Below are 7952 nucleotides of genomic sequence, written 5' to 3'. Positions count from 1 at the left end.
GGCAGCCTGCGATTGGCGTTCTCGTTGCGTGATACATTGGAGGAGCAGAAGAGTATTCCTGTGACTGGGGTGGAATGATTGATGTCTTTGGGGGTTATGAAATGTGTTGATTACAGGGTGCTGGGTTATGTAAGTGTGACTAGTATTCTATAGCTCCTATTGGATGGAGTTTTGTTGTAATCAGGAGTGCTGGGGTGTACATTACTGTTATTCTGTCTTGCAAATGAAATTCTATAGTTAGTCATTTGTTTTTTTGAACATTGCACTTTTTTGGTAAATTTTTGGGAGCAAAATTAAGACTGGGTGGGATGAGATTTATTACAGTAGTGCTGTATAGCTATTAAGAGAAGGATTGTCCGGTGGTTAGAGCACTAGCCTAGCACTTGGGAGATCTGGCTCCCTGCTCCACCAGAGATTTCCTGGGGGACCTTGGGCAGGTCACGTAGCCTCTCTGTACCTCGGTTCCCCATCTGTAAAATGGGGCTAATAATACTTCCCTACTTCGCATGGATATTAACATTTGTGAGCAGCTCTGCTACTAGAGTAATGGGGACCAGATAAGTAGCTATATAGGAAGATGATCCCTACCCTAAAGAGTTTAAAATCTAAGGTCAATTCAAAAGTGCTTGTGATTTTGGGTGCCTCCATTTTTAGCTACAAAGCTTGACATTGTAAAGAGTCTTGATTTCAGAGTGTGGGGGTGACTCATGGCTGGGACACATCTCTTTCATCAGCCCTGGAGTTCCAGGTTGCTGTGGTTTGCAGCATGGCGACCGTTCTGGAGTTCTTAGATGGCCCTGGAACGCTGTTATAGGGCCATATTGCTGCACACCTAGATGAAAATGCTTGGTTCCTTTAGGATAATTCCGCTAGAGGAGTAGGACTTCCAAAGCCAGAGAGCGCAGGCAGCCACTTGAGAACTATTGTGCGGTCTCGGATTGCCCCCTTTACAAGTTTGCGCTCAGACAGGAGCACCAAATTTTGTCATAGTGAGGGCCATGGGGCCAACTTGCTGAGGATTGACTTGATTTGTTTAAAACGAAGCAGGTGCCCATATATATAGGTTGGGCTTCAGGAAAAATTTCCTAACTGTCAGGGTGGTTAAGCACTGGAATAAATTACGTAGGGAGGTTGTGGAATCTCTGTCATTGGAGATTTTTAAGAGCAGGTTAGACAAATATCTAGACCATCCCTGACAGGTAATACTTAGTCCTGCCATGAGTGCAGGGGACTGGACTAGATGACCTCTCGAGGTCTCTTCCAGTTCTATGATTCTATATTTCATACAGAGGAGTGCTCCCCAGATACCACAGGTGCCAGCATGCAGAGTTGTACCAGACAGTTTGGATCACCATGGGGCACTGAATGCAAAGACCGGTCATCTCTATGAGCCACACTGGGTGACAGTAGCCAGGAGCCTCACTTCAGGCTGTTGTGGCTAGGGGAAACTCGCTGGCCTGGACTCTCCTCACGCATGCCCTTCAATCGGGAGTCTCTCCACTGAAACATGCCAGTGGAGCTACATTGCTGTAAAACCAGCATAGCTGAGAAGAGACTCAGAGTGCCTGAGTCATGGGGTGACGTGACCACTGCAGGCGACTTATGTGTCATTTAATTAAAACAAATAAATAAACTGTGGAGTCCTGAGAGCTGTCGCTACAGGCAGAGAGACAAACAATGGAAATGAGGAAATGCTGATTCTGATGCTTCCAGAAGCAGCGTGATCCAGTGGGTCAGTCATTGGACAAGGACTTGGGAGAGATGGTTTCTGTTCCCAGCTCTGCTGCTTGGTGACCTGGAGCTAGTTACTTCACATTGATCTGCCTCTGTTTCCCCTCCTGCTGTTTGTCTTTGTCTTCTTCACAGCAGGGACTTGCTCACTGTGTCTGGCACAGGGAGGCTCAGATCTAAGTGGGGAGTCTAGGTGCTCCGGTAATATAAACAATAAAGAACAGCAGCACATGTAGGGGGCCGCTCCTGTTCTCATTGTAACTAGCTGTGGGAGATCCCGCGATCTCATCATAGTGGGACTCCGGGAAGCCAAGAAACTTTCATTCATTCCTCTGTGAAGTGCCAGCAATGAGAAATTAGAAGAAAGAGATCTGTGGGGACTGCAAACCATGGGGATTTAAGAGTAAAAAGTCATTCTGGTGTGTGGCCAAAAATACAGCCTGGCCCTCAGTGCCATTATGCTGTGGCTCTAATAGAAGGAGCTCTTCATATTAGCCGTTTGGTTAAACATGGGGCTGTTGTAGAATTGCAGATATATCCTTGGTGCCAGGGCTGACTAACTGAAAGCCAAGAACAGAAACCTGATCTGGTGTTGAAAACAAAGTGGGTAACTAACTCCCACAATTGCCTCCCTGTGATCCCCTAATTCCGGGTCTATTTCCCTCACAATTCCAGATCTTGTTCAACTCCACAAACACACACACTCTCTCCCTCCCTTCTTGTCCAGGTCTCTTCCTCCCCACAGTGCTCCTATCAGTTCTCATTGTGTTCCCATCCTTTGTGATCTTGTTCCAGATCTCTCCCAACAAACTCCATTATTCCCTCTTTACCTGTTTCTCCCCCCCCCTCCAACCCCTGTGCTCGCCTTGTGCCAGGTTCCTATTAATTTGCCTTGTGTCAGGTCCCCTCCCACACACCTTTCTGAGTTGGGCTGTCAGCCTCTGGCTGCCTTGCAGAGTTCCCAGCACAGCCCATAGCTTCTATGTTCAGACCTGCTGGGTTTGCTCAGGGGCAGGACAATGAAATGGAATGCTCTGTATCGATTTTCACAGCTGGTTATTAGGAAGTCCTTCATGGGCCAAGGGACACATGTCCAAAACTGCCCCGTCCAGCCTTGTGCTCCCCCTTGGCCCACTCCCGCTCCAGCTCAGCATGGCCACTCCTCGCCGCTCCCTACTCCCGACTTTCGTCTCTGCTTCTTCATTTTTAACACATTCTGCTTTCTCTTTTCCCTCATTCTTTCCCTTTGCCTGGCCTGGGTTCTTTCCTTCATTACCTGCCCCAGTGGTAGAAATGCAGAACCTCCCCCACCACCCCATTCTATGTAGGCCTCCCATCTATTATGTCCTGGAAACTCCATCCACCTACACAAATCCACCCTGTTTTCCTGACCAGGACTGTGGAACTACCAAAGCAGGAACTGTCACAACCTCACCCAGTCCCCCTCAGGACAGACACAGCCTGTTGTGAGTGGACCCTAACACTGGGTCCCACATGCTTCCAAGCCAACTGGGCCTGGGCAACATCCGGTCATTGTTTCTAGCTCTGGGACTGTAGGACACACTCCCAGGCTCAGACCTTGTCTGATATCCTTCCTTAGGATATGGTGCACCACTGTCCATCTGCCCTAACCCTGAAACTGGTGTCTGAGACCTCTTAAGCCCCCCAGTCACATGTATGTAATTTCTAGGGTGACCAGATGTCCCGATTTTATAGGGACAGTCCCGATTTTGGGGTCTCTCTTATATAGGCTCCTATTTACCCCCCACCCCCATCCCGATTTTTCACCTTTGCTATCTGGTCACCCTAATAATCTCCCAGAGCTCCACCAAGGCTGTGGTCACTCTGGGCTTCTAGTTTAACCCCTTCAGGGAAAAAGTGGCAGGAAAGCGAGGAACACAGGCTTAGCAAAGGAATTTCTTAACCACAGAGACTTTACTCTTAAAGCACTTGAGAGTTACAGATCTTTTGAAAATGGCATAAGTCCTGGGATGCCCCCTCCGCCATAGGCGCTGACTCTGTGGGTGCTCTGGGGCTGGAGCACCCTCAGGGAAAAATTGGTGGGTGCTCTGCACCCCCCGGCAGCTCCCTGCCTCAGCTCACCTCCACCTCCTCCCCTCAGTGCGCTGTATCCCACTTCTCCCCCCTCCCTCCCAGTGCTTGCTGCTGCAAAACAGCTGTTTCGTGCAGCAAGTGCTGCGAGGGAGGGGGGAGGAGCAGGAACACGGTGTGCTCAGGGGAGGAGGTGGGGAAGAGGCGGGGCTGGGGCGGTGATTTGGGGAAGGGGTCCAATAGGGGCAAGGAGGGGGTGGAGTTGGGGCTGGAATGGGGGCGGGGCAGGGGTGGAGTTGAGGGGGCTCGAGCACCCACCGGTGCTGGGAAAAGTTGGCGCCTATGCCCTCCGCTGGTCTGAGCTGACCCCTTCCATGAGTCCAAGGTCTGTTAGTGTTTCAGGCTGGCAAGAGGCCCTCCTGCCCTCTTGTTCCTGCAAGCCCTTCTATTCTGTCTTTATGGTCTGGCTCCCTGGCTCAGAGCAGCACCCCACTCATAAAACGAGTCTCTGTCTCATTGCCACGTGCTCAGATGGAAAACTCCAGCTGCTTTCCTCCCTTGTGGGTCCTCTGTGTAGAAAGCCCATTGTTCCATGGGCCAGCAGCTGAGAGACAAGCAAATCCAAGAGCTCCAGATTTCTATCTTGATGGCTTCTCCATGAGAGTCCTTTAAGAAGGGGTCAAGCACTGTTCCTGGGCAGGGCTGCTGCCTGGGATGCAATTCAATAGGCTTCCCTTGGGCAAATTCAGATGCGTTCAACACGTAATACAAAATGGAGCTCATCATCTGATATGGACATACCCTACTCTATCACAGGGACCAGAAGCCACCCTTTCACACAAGATTCAGGGCATGCTAGCATATAGCTGTGAGAGTTTTAACTGGTTTTTGTGGATGTCTCACTAGAGGGAACATGCTCAATAAACCTCATGGTTATTTACTTTGATACCAGTTCATCCTATGGTAATCCTAAACTCTCAAAATTCAAGGAGGCACATTAGCTCTACTGTTTCTTGAAGCTCTTCTAATACCTGTGAATCACATTTGCTCTGTGAAAAAATGGGGCTATCCAGAGCTGGTGAGGTATGTTAGTTCATGTGTGCCCGGCACCAGTGGGCCGACAGATCTTGTATATATCAGCTCCCTGTATTGTGAGTGTGCCCCCCAGTCTCTGCTGGATGGAATCTATCAGCTTTGACAATGTGCCCGGAAAGCACTTAGCACTGTGCTGTCCTTACCATAAACGAAGGATCATAATAATGATGTTCAGCATATCATTGAGGCTGAAAAGTTAAACACCACAAGTCAGGATATTAAACATTTACACTTCTTAGATCAACCAGGGCTGGTTCAGCTCGTGGACTTGCAATACCTACCTGTATAAGCTGTTACATTTGTGCCTGACGCACCATAGATGCAATTATTTTTATTATTAATAATAATTTATTTGTATTACAGTAGCACCTCAAAGCCCTGACTGAATTTGGGGCCCATTGGGGTAGGCATTGGACACAGCAAGGGACAGTGCCAGTTCTGGAGAGCTCACAATCCAAATAGACAAGACAGAAAAAGGGTGAGTGGGGAAACTGAGGCACAAAGCGAGGACACAGATTGCCTAAGGTTACCCAGCAGGCAGAGCTGGAATCAGCTATTACTAGGTCCTAGGCACAATGAGCGGGGATTGGGGGCGGGAGGTGATCAGGCCACATGTGAGTGCGTGGCATTGCAACCTGGCACACAGGGTCGCAATACCACTTAGGTTTGGCCCAGCCAACCCTCCGTCGTGACGGAGGGGCAGCCAAGCCAAATATCCGTGAGTAGCATTGTGACCTGGTGCATAGGATCACAGCACTGCTTCGGTTGGCCAATCCTCAAATTTGGGGCCTAGGCACATGCCTAATTTGTGTCTGCGCTCATCTGGCCCTGCCAACAGATCAGTGGCACAGCTGGGAATAGAGCTCAGGTCTCTTGATTCCCAGGCCAGTGCCCTGTGTGGCAGCATTAACGTTGCTATGGGAACAATAATGTTGGATTTTCCTGACTTCTGTGCATTTTATTTCTAGCGTCAGGCAATTAAAACATGGTTCCACAGCAACGCTACCGCAGCCACACTGCACCCACGGCAACATACTGTACTGTATTTGGGTACAAAAACAAGAGCATACACCGCAACATAAATGTTACACGCATGCAGAGTGCCGCTGCCCCAAGCTGGGGTTGCACTGCAGTTTGTCCACAGATTCCATGGCCAGCGAGTCTCATTGAGTGATTCTTGCCTCTAGCCCAACAATCTGAATGCTTCTGCCGTGTGTAAATTCAGCATCATCATAATACAATTTATTTATATTGCAATCCCACCCTCGCCAAAGTGCCCAGGGTGCTGAACAACACTCATAAAAACAATTTCTCCTTCATTAATAAAAGAACACCCCCAACAAAATTACAGACGAGGCGGGTAAACAAAACCAGTCAGAACAAAACAATTAAACAACAGCAACCGTGGCAGTCATTTAACAGCACCTCTGGAAACAAAAGGTCAGGCCAGTCCCATACAGAGCTTTATAGACCAATAAGGCTCATTTATGCCGAGTGCACCATTGAACAGGCAGCCAATATAAAGAAAGCACCTCGGGCTGAATATGATCATGATAGCTGCAACACATTAGCAACCAAGCTACTGCATTCTGAAGGAGCTGCAAGCAGCAGATCAGCACACAGGGAATTCTAATAATCGAGCCCGTAGGTCACAGGGGAGGCATTGCCCTCACCATGTGGTCACAAGGTAAAGAAGGGTGCAACCTGTGCAAATTCTCAACCTTCATGCTGCACTAGTTTTTCTTTTTCATTTAATTGTCCAGTTTTGGTTTTCAAAGGGGTGGAGGGAAAAACAAAACACAAACATTGATCGAGGTTTTTTTCCCCCTCTCAGGACAAAAAAAAAAAAAAAGAAAAAGTTATCTTTGGGCTGAGAATGAACATAAGAAATTGCACCCAAGGGGGGTAAATTTTTCCTGACAAACACCATAAAATTGGGGGTTTGGATGAAAGTACATCCTTAGCCAGGATTCTTATCCAGCACCACTAGCATGAAATTAACATGCATGGTACCCAGAATCAGACAGGACAGACATGTCCCAGGCTTCCATGGGAGCTGGGTGTATTTGAACTATAAGCCCATTGGAAAGGCAATTGCAGGGCAACAGCTCTTCCTCTTGCCATGTTACTTGGCTTTCTTCCTGCAGTGACTTCAAGGGTGCTGGAACAATTTGTATCAGTGGTGGGCAACCTGTGGCCTGCACGCGGTCCGTCAGGGTAATCCGCTGGTGGGCCATGAGACAGTGTTTACATTGACCGTCGGCTGGTACGGCCGCCCACAGCTCCCAGTGGCCGCGGTTCACCGTTCCTGGCCAATGGGAGCTGCAGGAAGCGGTGGCCCGCACGTCCCTGTGGCCTGCGCCGCTTCCCGCAGCTCCCATTGGCCGGGAATGGCAAACCGTGGCCACTGGGAGCTGTGGGTGGCTGTGCCTGTGGACGGTCAATGTAAACACTGTCTCGTGGCCCACTAGAGGATTACCCTGATGGGCTGCATGCGGCCTGCGGCCCACAGGTTGCCCACCACTGATTTGCATAGTGGGGGTGCTGAGAGCCATTGAACCAAACTGTAAACCCTGGATATGATGGAAACCACTTCAAGCCAGGGGGATCCCCTAGTTCCAGCACCTATGTGACTTCACCTCGGTTTTGAAGCCTTGCTGGCAAAACCGGGCCTTCTGTTCTCTGGGCTCTGGATATTTGTCACCCTGCACTGGAGAAAGGGTGATTTCAAGCATAGAAACAGACCCACGGACAGGAACTTGGCCACTGGGTCCCTCATCTATGAGAAAAAGGGAAAATCTATTTGTCCGGGACTTGTGCTGCTTGCCTAAATCCTGGACACACAGCTTAAAGAATTGACCCTTTCACCTCCTTGCTCCTCAGAGGATAAAACTGTTTCCTGTTTATTCTGGGGACAGCTGTGTGTTCAGAGGGGAGAGCTGGTGTACTGTGACTTCCCCGGGCTGCTGTTTGGAGTTGTTTTTTTTCAGGGATTATTTGTCTGTTCGCTTAGGTTTTCATCAGCTATTGAAATTTATCCCTTTAGGAACCTGGAATTCCCAGCCAGCTCTTGG

This window comes from Chrysemys picta, chromosome 1 (assembly GCF_011386835.1).
Source record: "Chrysemys picta bellii isolate R12L10 chromosome 1, ASM1138683v2, whole genome shotgun sequence".
Lineage (NCBI taxonomy): Eukaryota > Metazoa > Chordata > Testudines > Emydidae > Chrysemys > Chrysemys picta.
This window is presented reverse-complemented; position numbering follows the sequence as displayed.